This window comes from Nannospalax galili, unplaced genomic scaffold (assembly GCF_000622305.1).
Source record: "Nannospalax galili isolate Female #2095 unplaced genomic scaffold, S.galili_v1.0 scaffold449, whole genome shotgun sequence".
NCBI classification, from domain to species: Eukaryota; Metazoa; Chordata; class Mammalia; order Rodentia; family Spalacidae; genus Nannospalax; species Nannospalax galili.
This window is the reverse complement of record NW_008360312.1, coordinates 2,181,154-2,195,807: the sequence shown is the minus strand read 5'-3', so window position 1 is coordinate 2,195,807 and position 14,654 is coordinate 2,181,154.

Sequence of the window (14,654 nt, the reverse complement as noted above, 5' to 3'; positions counted from 1 at the left end):
GCTATTCCTCCTTCTTATTATATCATAACACTTGATATTAAAGATTGCTTCTTCTCAATCCCGCTGGCCCCCCAAGATCGTGATCACTTTGCCTTTACAGTTTGGGACCCGAACTTCCACAAGCCGGCCCTCAGATATCAATGAAAAGTCCTTCCCCTGGGAATGAAAAACAGTCCTACTATTTGCCAGCTTTTTGTCTCATGAGCCACTTCAACCATTCCTCATAGTGTACATTTTACTACAATTTATTCACTATATGAATGACATTCTGTTGTCCCATCCTAACCCACAATTTCTCCACAAGGTCACCAGAGACTTACTCTCCTGCCTATCATCCCTTGGATTGTCTATTGCCTTAGATAAGCTACAGGAGGTGCCTCCTTATGCCTTTTTGGGGCATACCATTTCAGCCAGCATATGCCCTATGGCCCCTGCCTTTAATTCAAAGCTGGTCTATACAGTAGCCAATTTTCAACAAATCTGTGGGACCATAAATTGGCTTAAACCGTTCTTGCCCATTCCCTGAGAGGAATTGAGGGTGCTGTTTTCTCTCTTGGAGGGCCCCACCTGCCCTTCAGCAAAGATTAACTTAACTCCCCAGCCATTGCCTTATTGCAAAAGATCACTGGGTTACTCTTGTCAGCAACCCTGGACAGATATGAGCCCTTACAGTCCCTACAGGTTTTAGTGCTATTGACTTCTTCTGGCTCCCTTGGTGCCCTTTGGCAGACTGGGCCACTTACCTGGGTCCATCTCTCATACTCAGAGCTCTAGCAGGCTTCCTCCAAGTTTGATCTGGCTTTTAACTTGGCAGTCAAACTGCACACTCAAGCTTATATTTTTCCACAGGAAGCTATGACCCCCATCTGGATTCCATTGAGAGACATCTGGCCAGCTACAAAAACCCATCTCGAGACTGGGCCCGACTGCGAGTTTGATAAGCCATGACATCCTTTTCTGGCTTTGTTATCTTTGACACCCTTTTGTCCTTTGGCTCTGTTTCTTCCCAGGCTTCAGATCCCTGGACACTGGTCCCCTTACCACCTCTAATCCTCCCTGTAGATGAACAGTCACTCACTTTCCAAGTTCTCTTTACTACCAATGAATCCCTTGGTCTCCCCACCATGGAATTGATTCATGCATCCATTCCCGTAAATGGCACTTGGTCCCTTGAAGAATCACTCTGCTTCAGCCCAGTCCTTAACCCCTCCTCCCCTAATGTCTCTCACTGTCATTCCCTCTTTAACATCACAACAGGCGACTTTCATGGGAACTGGAGCCAGGGCTCCTTATGGGGGCCTCAAAATCTGGTCTCCCTTAGTAAAGGACACTTCTGAGACTACAGTACCCTTTGTGCCCCCTGGGGCCACCACCCCTCCCCTCCCCAAGGGTCAAGCATCCTCCATGGACCCGGTGCCCTCCCACCTATAAACTTCCCACCACATTGCGCTTTCTTATTCCATGGGAACACTGCCTCCTGCTCACTCCTGGAGATACACTCCCCCCTTTATGGACACCCGCAGGCTTCCTTCCTGGCAGCCTAGAAACACCTTGTCTCTATGAAACCCCCCAAGGTCAGGCAGGTCTGGCTTGCTGACATCTGAGAAGTGGCTGTGTAACTTCTTGCCCTCCTCCTCCCTCACATGTTCATGCCAGAGGTCACACCCTTTGAGGGCTGGTAGTAAATGATGGGTAAGATCCTGATGGTCAGGATGACCTAAGACAGGCACAGTCCATCAAGCTGGGTGCCCTCTGAGGTGAGGTCAACTGTGTTGAGGCAAAGAACCGCGGCTCCCACTGATCTTTCTATAATAAAAAGGGATGGATATGTAGGAGAGGAAGTGCCAGGCCTAAGCCCAGGCTGCACTAGAGAACACAGTTTCTGCCTTGGGAGAGCAGCCCCATGCCTCTGCAAAAGAGGCAACCTAATCTGCCCCCGGACCTAGAGACTGATGACGTGAGCAGCCTGGATGAGAGGATCTACCAGGGAGCAACAATGTCAGCTTATGGGACACTGGGAGCAGGGGGAGAGATATGTACGGCCTGCCCTTTCCAGCAATAAACAAGTTGGGAGCACCTCGCCTAGTGCCTGCTTCCACCCGACTCCTGGTGTCTGTGTGTTGACTCCATGCCACTCACCCGCACCTCGGCCAGAACTCTTGTTCCCTGCAGTCCCTAATGGGATGGACCTGAGAGGAAACCTGCAACAGGTTAATATCTAGAATATACAAATAAACATCCACAAAACAAACAATCTTTTTAAAAATAGGGCAAGGAGCTGAAAAGGGAGTTCTCTAAAGATGAAACACAAATGGCTAAGAAATTCTTAGCAAAATGCTTAATATATTTAGTTATCAGGGTAATAGTGATTAAAACAACTTTGAGATGTGATCTTACCCCACTCAAAATGACTAAGATCCAAACAAGAAACAATAACAAACATTGAGGAAGATATGGGAAAAGAGGAACTTTTATCCACTTCTGATGGAAGTGCAAACTGGTGCAGCCTTTATGGAAGTCAAGTGTGTAAGTTTCTAAAAAACTGTGGTCTACCATAGGACCCAGGCATACCAACTTGGGCATATACCCAGAAGATTCTATACCCTACTACAGAAATACCTATTTGTTCATGGTTATTACTGCCCTTTCCATAATAGCCAGAAATTGGAAATAATCTAGATGTCCATCAGTTGACGAATGGATAATGAAGATGTGGTACATATACACAATGGAATATTATTAACCTCTTAAAAAATATATATATACTGAGTGAGGTAACTCAAACCCGGAAAGACAAATCACATATTCTGTCTCATTGCTTTGAAATCCTAAAACAAACCATGTTTCAAACTGAAAATGCAGAGAAGTCAGGAAACAATTAAATGGCCATGCATGGAGGGGTTCCTGAAAGGTGTGATAGAATGTAGTGATAAAAAGGAGCAAAAGAGAATAATACAGGAGGAAGGGTTAAACGGGATCGGGAGTAGGAGAGCAGGGCAGAGGAGGGATTATGGGGAGGAGTGACTAAAACAAAATCCTTTAAAAAGCCATATGGAAACACTACCACAGAAGCTTTTCAAAGTATGTACATATACATTATAAAAAGAGATTGAAAGAAGTTGCCCTATAACAGGGACACATTGCCAGGACTAGACACCACATGCTAACAAAATAAAACCCCATTGCCAAGAATGGACTCCCTCTCCAGAAGTTGTTGACCAGGGGTCCCATAACCCTCAAACAAAGTCCATTGCCCCTGTTTTCTCACCAGAACTTCACATTAAGTCCCTGCTGTTGAAGATATACATGAACTGAAGACCAAACAAGGAGAAATCATGCTAGTTCTGACTTCAGAGCTCCATCTCTAATGGGTGGATTTCATAGTGCTGGAAGGTTCTGTGCATACTACCAGAAGGAAAAAATAATCATCAACCATATCTGGCTATTAAACATTTTAAGAACAACAACTGGCTTAGCAAGATATGCCCATGAGTATCATACTGGCACAAATGTTATGGGAGTTACTAACCACTTTATAATTGGATTTAAAGTCTGCTTTATTGGATGGAGCACATACCTGATATTGATATCAGGCCAATGAAGCTGAAATTAGACCAGCCATAAGGCATATGGGAGATCATAATACTAGTATTCTACTAAATAGTTATAGAACTAAATTGGCTCCTAATGACTTCCTGTTATGTCCTAGATTAATGCATTTCTCAACTCTCACGAGAAATGTTTCCTATGCAACAGATGTTGATTAACACAAAAACTCACAACTGGACAATGTGCAGAAAACAAGAGGCTGAAGAGTGCTTATCTGAATTGTACACCTGTATCAAACTTTTGTCTCCTAAGACTCAGGGATCATTGTAGAAGAGGAGGTGGAATGATGGAAAGAGGGAAAAAGCCAGAGGTGGTAGATGTTCACAAAGAAATAGAGCTTTTCAGACAGCTGGTCAGACATTTAGCAGCACAATTTAGATTCCATAGGCCTTATCATACAACATATTTTGATTGGATTTAGATCCCTTCCCATATCTTTACCCCTTTGTACTAACCCCTCACTAAATTTACTTTTATAACAATCTACTTTGCAAGAACAATTTTTAAAATGTGCAGAAGGCAAGAGGGAAGGAAACAATGACGGAAGGAAGAGCTGAACACTGGTAAATTATTTTCTAATCTAATACTAAATTTTTTCTATGAAAACTCATTGATTTCCTTCTGTGGTGTCAAAAAATACAATACAGTTAAATTCTTAAATTTGGGGATTAGACCATAGTTTTAGCTCAGTTTAATCACTTACAAATTTTGTGATTTTGTAAGAGTTGCTTAACCCAGAAATGCATGATCAAGTTACAAGAAGATCCTGTATGGGCTTACTTACACCTGAGACTCACTACTCTGACAGCTGAGATAGGAGGGCTGTTTTGAGTTGGAGACTTCTGAACCATATAGTAACTTAATAGTCAGGCAAGGGTAAAGGTAATATCATATTTTAAAAAATTTCAAAATGGATAAAAAAGGAAAAACGTGAAAAGGAAAGAAAACGGGAATAAATTAATAATCCTCATTTCTCTTATCAATTTGGTCTGAGAAATCTGTTATTATGATCATTTTGGTTTGTTTGATTGATTGTTTTGGGAACAAGGTTCCCTGTGGCTCCATTTGGCCTGGAACTTGATATGAAGAGCAGGCTGGTCTCCGTCTCACCTGCTTCTGCCTCCCAAGTGATGAAATTAAACACATGTGCTACTGTGCCCACGATGCAAAGTCTTAATGTGTCATTCTAAATGACCACAAATTTGGGTTAATCTTCATCCATTTGCCTCTCGAGTACCTGGAATACATGTGTCACCATGCCCAGCTCATAGCTATAGATCTTACAAGAGGGGGGGGGCTTAGAAGAGATTGACTCCCCCATCCCAGCAGCCATCAGTTGCTGGTACTTCCTCAGGTAGGGTTGGAATTTCCTACAGACTTTCCTAACAATTATGGTGAAATTTTGTCTGGCTTGAGCTTATAGGGGACTTGTGCAGGTGGTCTCCATCACTGAGTTCATGTGAGCAACTTCCCAGATGTCTGTAAAACTGTTTCCTTGTGGTCATCCACCATCTCTGACTCTTAAAATCTTTCCTCCACCTCTTCTGCAATGATCATTGAGCCTTGGGAAGCAAAAGAATGATAGAGGTGCCCAATTCAGGGAAAAAAATCACTCTATAGTCTCTTCTTGTCTGCATATCTGCCAGCTGTGGGTTTGTATGTTAATCATCATCTCCTGCTAAAGGAAGCTTCTCTGGTGAGAATTCAGAGATGCATTTATCTATGGGCATAACAGTAAGTCACTAGAAATTGCCTTAGTACCGTATGTCTATTTAGCAGAGTGCCAGTATTAAGATCTCCACTCTGTCCTGTGGATAGCCAGAGGTTCATAGGCTGAAATCAACGTCATGTATGGGCTGCGTCTTATGAAATGGAACTTAAGTCCAATTAGAAAGTGATTGGTTATTCCCACAACATTCATGCTAATAATGTACCAGAGGTCATATCTTGCCAGACCAGCTGTAGTTTACAGGATTCACAGCTGGGTGATGTTAATGATTAATTTTTTTTTCTTCCAGTAGCATGCATAACATCTTCCAACACTATGAAAGCTAGCCAGTAGCTTTAATTGCCTGACAAACACACTCCTAGGTAAAGTATTCCTTTGTCTGGAGTGAGTTTAACCTTGTTATGCAGGGTTCAAGAATTTGTCTCGAGGTAGAAACAGGACTCTTATGCTCTTTACAGAGCTTGTCCCTTTGATTGGGACTTAAACATGGTTCTTGCCCTTCCAAGCTAGGAGGTAAGATTCAATGATATTTCTTATTTAATTTTTTATGTTTATTTATTTATGTGTTGGGGGCCTTTGAATGCATCCCAAGATATGTATGTGAAAGTCAGAGAACAATTTGTAGGAATCAGTTCTCTGATTCCACCACGTGCATCCTAAGATCAAACTCAGTTTGTTAGACTTGGCAGCAAGTACCTTTACCTCCTAAGCCATCTCTCTGGCCTTCACTGAGATTTCTACTGCCACAAAACCTTGATTATAGAATTGAAACAAAAAAAGATACACAAAGGATCAGGCTTCAGTGTAAGAGTAGTCCTATCACAATAATTAATTTTGCATGATAAAATATGGTCTCTCACAGAGACCCAGCTGCCTTTGTCTCAAAGTGCTGGATTAAAATTATCCATGCTTGACAGTGTTAGGATAATTTTGTATTAATTTCAAGTACAACTATAACTCAGTACATCATATTTTTCCCTTATAAGCATAATTTCATAGAAATATAATACCAGGTATTGAATTTATAAATATACTGTTGTTACTGAGAAAGATGAACTAATTTTTAAGAATAGATGATCAATAAAAGAGATTTGAAGGACTGGAGTGGTGACTCAGGTTAAGAACACTTGGTGTTCTTGCAAAGGTCTTGGGAGTTCGATTCCCAGCACCAATATGGTGGCTACCAACCATGTGTTACTCCAGTTCCAGGGAATGCAGCACCCTCTTCTGGCCTCTGTAGGGTTGTACACACACGATGCACCTACATACACACAGACAAAACACGCATATAAATAAAAAACTAAATAAAATATTTTTAAAATAAAATAAAAGAGATTTGAGCTTTAAAATATGTTGCTTCAAGTTAAAGAATTTTTAGATAAATGAAATGTAATTGAAGCGAAATGATTTTAAAATATTATATGAATTTCTAATGATTAATAAAAAATTTCTGATATAACTTTTAAATAACTGATTGTACCTATTAAAGTATCAATGTATTTAAGTTTTTATTCACTTATTTTTATTTTACATGATGAATATTTTGCCTCCATGTATGTAAGTGCACAATGTGCATGCAATGCCCACAGAGGCCAGAAAAGGGAATCAGATATCCTGGCAATGGAGCTATGGACAGTTGTTAGGCACCACGGAGTTGCTGGGAACTTAACCTGAATCCATCCATTGCAAGAGCAGCCAGTGCTGAAACTTTTTATAATGATATCAAAATGTAGACATAAAGCCAGACTTTTTCAAAATACATTAAAGTGCACAAAGGAAATTATAAAGATCTCTGTAATAAGCATTTTCAAATAGACTTCTGATGTTCCTGCAGAGCCCATTCCCATAATTTCTCCATCTGGTATATCTCTCTATCCTTGTACCCAACAGATTTCCTGGAAGATATTTGATGTGCAGGAACATATTCCAAGGGGATAAATAATATTATAAATACAAATTAGTCCTGACCAAGGCTGGGATATCAGCAAGTTAATGTCTAATGCATGTTTATACCATTTAAATATCAATGTCTTGCTCATAATTGATTTCTAGTATATTACCTAAAAGTATATAATTTTCGGTGAATGTAAGCTATGGTGTCTTTCTTCCCAGGAAGAACAGCATTTTACAAGCAAACAAGCAACTTGAATTGCAGTTCAATTTATTAAATACTTCTTATGGTCCTACGACATTTCATAAGTTTTTTGGGGGGGTGTCATTATGCATAGGATGATGTAGTAGTGGTTTTATTTTCATTGCACTGATACGTGTTTTGAAGAGAGAATGGATATTAAGCCAATAGTGACAAGTTTGCTGACAAAGGGAAATTATAATTGAGTATGGAAACAGAAGAAACTTCTATAAGCTGGTCTCTGAGATCAAATACAGATTTTTCAGTGGAGAAAAAAATACAGCAGTGTAGAGATAAACATGCTTTCATAAAACATTAGTAAAAATGGTGAAATATTCATAAATATTAAAATGTATGTATTATGAGAATAAAAAATTATTGAAAAATCAAGTGAGCGATTTTTCATTCACAACATCCAAGACATGTGTAGACATACTGAAAATACTGTAAAATATATAAGAAACCATCATGTGTAATAAATTTTACTAAAATTTGAAGGATAAGTTAGATTGTAAATCCATGCTTATCACAATCCCAAAAGACAGGTCCTAAATATCATAATTCCTAATATTTAAATTCAAAAAACAAAAAGATCTAAAGCCAAAAATATCTAGTAGCTAAAATTCAAAAAAATCCAATACCAATGGATTAGAATTTTAAATGTTAGAATTCCCCAAACCACTAATTCTCATGAGGAAAAACAGAACAAAATCCCATCCCAATCTGAAGAACTATTGGAAGCAGATGCCTGCTGGGAAGGTGCACATCTGTGACTCTTGGTAGGTTAACCAGGCTCCAGTAGAAGGATCCACACTGAAGGATATTTGGGGACAGAAATTTGACTCTATAGACTCCAGATAATAAAGTACATGAAATTGAGCAGAGATAGTAATGGCAGATGCACATAGGAAAGGGGACCTAAATACAATAAAAAGTACTACTCTAAATTCACAAATTTCAATAACAATATATACAAATAGATTTTTTTTAACTGTATAGTTGGCGGAGCTAATTTCTGGAGAAGGGAGGGGTCGCAAGACATAGAAACAATACAAACTTCAGTTTAGAATTGAGATATTTTTTGTTTTGGTATTCCTTTCAGCTTACAAAATCCTTAGAGCATTAAATGAATTAAAGCTACATTTGTCTCAAGAAGCTGTTGAAGTAACTGACTGCCTTGAACATGGTGATGAGAGTAATGGATAAGACACCATGTGCTGTTGCTGTCAGAGTGACAGACTTGTTTCTACTCATTTACTTTCTGTACATGAATGCAAGTGGAATTGAGTGTCATGGGCCCAAGCTTAGGAACATGGCACTAAAGATGTGAAAAAGCAACCAATATTCATAGCAGTGTACAATGGACTGATGTATAGAATCGATGTGGACATAGTTTCCAAGGAGAACCATGGCCTGAGGTGGGGCCTATAGCTCAGTAGTAAAGTGATTGCCTAACATGTGTGATGGAGTTATCCTAAATATTTCATCTTCACATCCTGTAAATAAGAAATAGTAATAATGTAAATACTTTCAGAGGGTTCTGATTCATTTTATGCATTTAAAAAAATTGACTCCACTCTGAAACTTCCTTATCACAATTTTGATTTTGTGTGTAAGTACTACATACATGTGAAATCATTGAAATTTCATCAGTAAATGAAGGCCTTTTGTCATTTTTGTATAGCTGTAGTCCAGAAAGATAATATTTCTTGATATCTTGATTACTTGGGTGATAATATATACAATGAAGACCCATCACACTTTTGATCAATCAAAAAGAAAAAAAAACACACAGATACTTTGGTCAACTACAGTCATAAAGCAAAAATTACCAACCAAATGGAGCACATTTATATATTTCACTTTCTGACACTTATTTATGAATACAGTTTGTCTACTCATAAACATTTGAGTCAAGTGACTGTTGTCAGCACACCTAAGTACTCTGTTTTTGATTGCCAAAATATATATGGTATCATGGCCCAATTTGTTGAATGAAGTAGCCAAGCAGTGATTTTTCTATGTTCTCGAATAAATCTCATACAAAGATATAAATAAGTGCATTTTAAGAACTTTTAATTTATTTTTTCCCTAATTATGTTTTCACGGAAACATAATTAAGGGTTTTGATGTTTTAGGATTACAATATTCATGATAGTGTGACTTTAAGGATTGGTTCTGTAAATTTATCACTCAATGGAACACATGCCCACATTCCTAAAACTTGAAAATAGTTCAGATTTTATTAGAATATATAAATACAGCCACAGTGAAATCAACATTAATTTAAAACCCTGAGTCATGTCAAGTACCACTTTATTTCAGTAAGCTTCCCTCTCCTCTCTTCAATATCTATTCTAGATTTCAAATATGGGTTACTACAAAGTCCAGTGTCAGTTCAGATTTTCTGTTCTAATTGTTGTACTTTCTATTATTGTGAAAAAGTTCCTTATCCTTTTGTCTTTTGTAATATCCAGAGCAAATTAAGTTCACACACTTTGCAGGGATGTTTTGCATTTTAAGAGTAGATGAATGCCAATGTGTTCATCACATAGTGCTCAGTAAAAACGCATGGAATTATTATTTTTCAAATCTCGTTTAATATATGACATTGTTGCAATGTTAACAGAAATAAAGTCAATATCTTTTCTCTCTTAATCTTAAACCCCAAGGACAAAATTAAAAGCTTTGTTATATGCTCAAAAAGGTGACACAACTCAAGGTGACTACATAAGCAGTGGTAACCCAGCAGTTTTGAGAGTAAGGATGTAGACAGATTTGTAAAGGACTGAATAATCTGAACAGGAAAAGATCTTTTGTTTGTTGTCTGTGAGGCACCAAATTTGCATACATGATAGAGGTATTCCTATTACTTCGCTCGAACTCCCCAGTTACATGCACACACACACACACACACACACACACACACACACACACAATTGAGAGTAGACAGAGATAAAACATTTGTTTATAGTCCCACTCACCAATTTTCTATGATTTCTTCTAATTTCTTTATGCCCTTTAGCAACTCAGGTAGTTTTATTTTCTTTTCTGGTTTATTAGTTATGTTTCGTCACATGTGATGGCTCTGGGGGCAACAATACTAGGGAGAACCTTATTTCTGGTAGTATAGCTTCCTCCTAGCTAAAATGAAAACTATTGCTCAAGTCCCAGAGATAGCAAAACACAGAAACTTAATTTCCGGAGGTGACTCAAGGCAGCAGCTAATTCATTTTTAGACCTGTTGTGGTACAATGTAAAGAAGCTTGCCAAGAACTTAAAATGACCCTCAGAGAAACTCAGCATTTTGATCTGGAAAAAGTATTGCCTTCTTATGAGACCTGAGTTGGTTTCACCTTATGATTTTTTATTTACACAATTTTCCAGAGGACAGAAATAGTAGGACAAATTTTAATCATGGCAAAAAATAGAAGTAGCATTTAAAAGTAAGTTATTTGTGAAACAGTTAAGGTGGCCTGGATTTGTGGAGAAATAGCTGGGGGATGAAGATATTATTTTTCTGAAGTATCAGCAGAAGCCCATCTGTGCACACTGTCTGCTGATGTCTTAATTCTCAACCCTATTATCAAAGGCTCCCAGCAAAGGTCATCAAACAAACAAACAGAACCATTTGTTAGAGACAGAGATTAGGAAAAATATGCATGCATCACAGCATTCCTCTCTGCCTCTCCAGAGCAGAAAAATGTATAAATTCTTCCAGAAATTACTACATATTAAAGCAATAAAGTCACTCAACCTAGAAAATGTTTTACTTCATTTTTTCCAATTTCTATTAAGCTTATCCATCTTGTACTGAACATTTCACTTTCAAAGTTAAAAAATTCCCCTGAAAGGAAATGGAAAAATGTTAAAGATCTATTTTTACGACAAAAGGAAAAATCATTCAGATTTGTTGTCTATTTTCTAAGCACTGTTGGTTGTTTAGTAATTGTTGTATAAAAATCATACAGAGGAAAAAGTCCTAGAAACAGTAGTTTTAATTATCTGGTGCACAGATCCCCAGGCAAAGAATTTCTTTGTCTGCAGTGAGTTTAACACTCTTATGCACAATTCAAGAATTAGCCTCTTGAGGTGGACACAGCCCTTTCATGTCCTTGTAAGAGCATCTCCCTTTGAGGGGGACTGACAAATGGCTCTTGCACTTGATAGCTATGAGGTAAGATTCACTGATATTTCTTATTTGATAATTGTTTTACATTTATTTCTTTGTGTGCTTGGGATGGGGTAGGCTGGTACATGCAACCCACAGCAAGTCAGATGACAACTTGTAGGTGTCAGTACCTCCTTCCACCATGTGGAACCAAAGCTCAAACTCCAGTTGTCAGGCTTGGCAGCAAGTGTCTATACCCGCTGAGCCATTTCTCTGCCTGTCATTGAGATTTTAGTGCCATAAAACCTTTATTATAGCCACGAAACAAAAGGTGCATGGAAGGAGCAGACTATGTGTTGCAATTATTCCTTCCACAATGATTAATTTTACATGATATGAACAGAAACTCCCATTTAAAAATATTTTATAAATTGAAGCTTTCAAATACAGGCTGCAGACCATATAGGTTACTATGCCAAATCTTTTTTATAAAGAACACTAATATTTACTCATTCACATATTTGGTATGTATTCAGCATTGTTTCAGGCTTAGGTATGTATATTGGGATAAAAGGAAGGCAACTTCTTAGTCTTGTTGTAATTTACATATCTTAGAGATTGTCTGTGGTCTGTCCAGGATGCTTCAAAAATAATTAAGACTTGACCATTTATGAAAAACTGAAAGTTGATGTTTACTAAGCAAGACTTTGAAATCAAGATGAAGTTGTAGATTTAGTGTTTAGTGTAATCTTCGTCTTTCCTTCATAGATGGAATTTTCTACCTAAATCTTCAAATTTTTAGAATAAGCACTCATGCTCTCTTGGACCTCTTATATAAGGACAATATCTCATTCATAATGAGATGCATATTCATATTCATGACATAATCTTCTCCAAAGAGGCACCAGCGCTGAACACCATATTGACAATTATGTTCAACATACACGCTTTTCTTTGGGGGAGCACATTTAGAACATCATCTCTCTAATTTTCTCTTTCTCTGAAGCAAGACACACATATTCCATACCACCTGACCCCAACATCTTAGCTTATTTAGCATCAACTCTAGAGTGTAAAATCCAGAGTCTTATCTTAATACTGTCTAAAACATATTTGAGGGAGGCTCAAGGTATTATTCACCCTGAGACAAATTGCTCTCCAAATGTGAGCCTGCAAAAAATTTTAAAAGTTACGTTTCCAAAATGAAAAGGGGTAATAGTTCCCAAGTAAATAAAAACCCAGAAGGGCAAAAGGCATTACATCTCAAAGCGTGAGAATACTGTTATCTGATCCTGTGACTCAGCTTCCGGATTATTGGGGTAGTGGTTGGGTCCCCAAGATTCCAGTCCCACATCATGGCTTTGCCAGGTTGATGATGGATGGCTATCACTCTCTTGGGCTAAAGATGCAAGCTGGTAGCTCTGCCATTTTTCAGCTATCAGGAACAACACTTCTGCAACTGTTGCACTGAGCACTGCCTTAGTGTGGGATTTCTACCACATGGAAGAACTTTGTCTGGTGCTGGAGGCTTTCTTGGGCAGCCTTTGAAATCCATGTGGAGATAGCCAAGCTCACACAGGTGTTTAACTCTGTGCACCTGGAGAGTTGATCTTGGCAGACATCAATAAGGTTTACTAACTACACCCCCAAAAGGAGTAGCCATTGAAGTCTGTACCGAACCATTGGAGCCCCATAGGACAGCTGAGGTTTGCTGCCATAAATGGAAGGGACAGAAGCTTGAAGTTCCACATAGCAGCTAGTTTCACATGGGTAGCCTGGACCTTTCATGTGAAACTGTCTGCACTAAGGCCCTTGAACTCTGGGACTGTGGTGGGACTTATAGATTCAAAAATCTCCAAATTGTCCTCAGGGCCATTTTTTCCATCCTGATGGGCAGCACTGGACTTAATACTTGTGGATCTCTTGATGTACTGTCTTGGTGTTCTTCTCAAACATGTTGTCTAATGTGTTATACCATAGTGAAGCAGTTGAGCATTTTCCAGATCTTCAAATTCTGTTTACCCTTTGATTATAAATCTTACCTTTAACTCAGTCCTGGCTTCTTGCATTTATAGCACAAACGGGGGGTGGTGCTGTTCTTTCAGTGCCTTTTACATTGATTTTTTCTGCCTTACTTTACCACTCTTAAGTTTCCTGTTATATAAAATAGTGGGGCAAAAATTCAACCAAGCTCTTTGCCAGTTTATAACATGAATGCCTTTCCATCAATTTTAAATGATATGCTACCAATTGCCATCTAGGATTTTATCAAAAGGGCCTTTACTCTCTGTATTTCTATCAACAACCCTGTTTGGACCTCTCAGATAATCTCTAAGGTGTCTGAGGCATTCTCCACAACCTTTTCCTACTCTTCTAGAACACTCACCAAAATTGCTCTCATAGCCCTTTTCCACAATAGATTTTTCTGTCCTCAAAAGCCTTTCATACTTTACCTGTTATCAAATTCCAAAGCAGTTTTTTGGTGGTAGTATTTCAAGAATTTCAGAACCAATTTCTGTGTTAGTTCTTTAGACTTTCCTATTTTAAAAAAAAAATGTAGCCTTAGACTGACTATTTATAAACAGCAAAAAAAAAAAAAAAAACTTATTGTTCATCATGGTGGAGTCTGAGAAGTATAAGATCATGATCCCAGTCATTTGTGACTGGTAGAGATTCACTCTCTGCTTCATAGGCAATGCCTACTTGCTGCATTCTTGGATAGTAGAAAGACAATTAAAAAAATTTTTTTTCAATCCTCTTTTGCAAAGAATGAATTCATTTCGTTACAGCAGAGTTATACTAAGTGAAGTAGCAGACTCAGAAAAACAAAAGACGTATGTTCTCTCTCGCTTGTGGATTATAGCACCAAATCCAATAACCACATAATTAGAAGAAGTGTTTCATTACAACAGCATTAACCTATTCAATAACATTTTTCTGAGCTACGGTACATCTCTTTCAAAATTGGCTGTACATTTTTAATGAAATGGTGCTGTACAATTTCACATGAGCCTGCTCGCTAAACATCATCAAAATTGTGTTTGTTGATGATTGTGCTCCTTAATTAAAGGAGG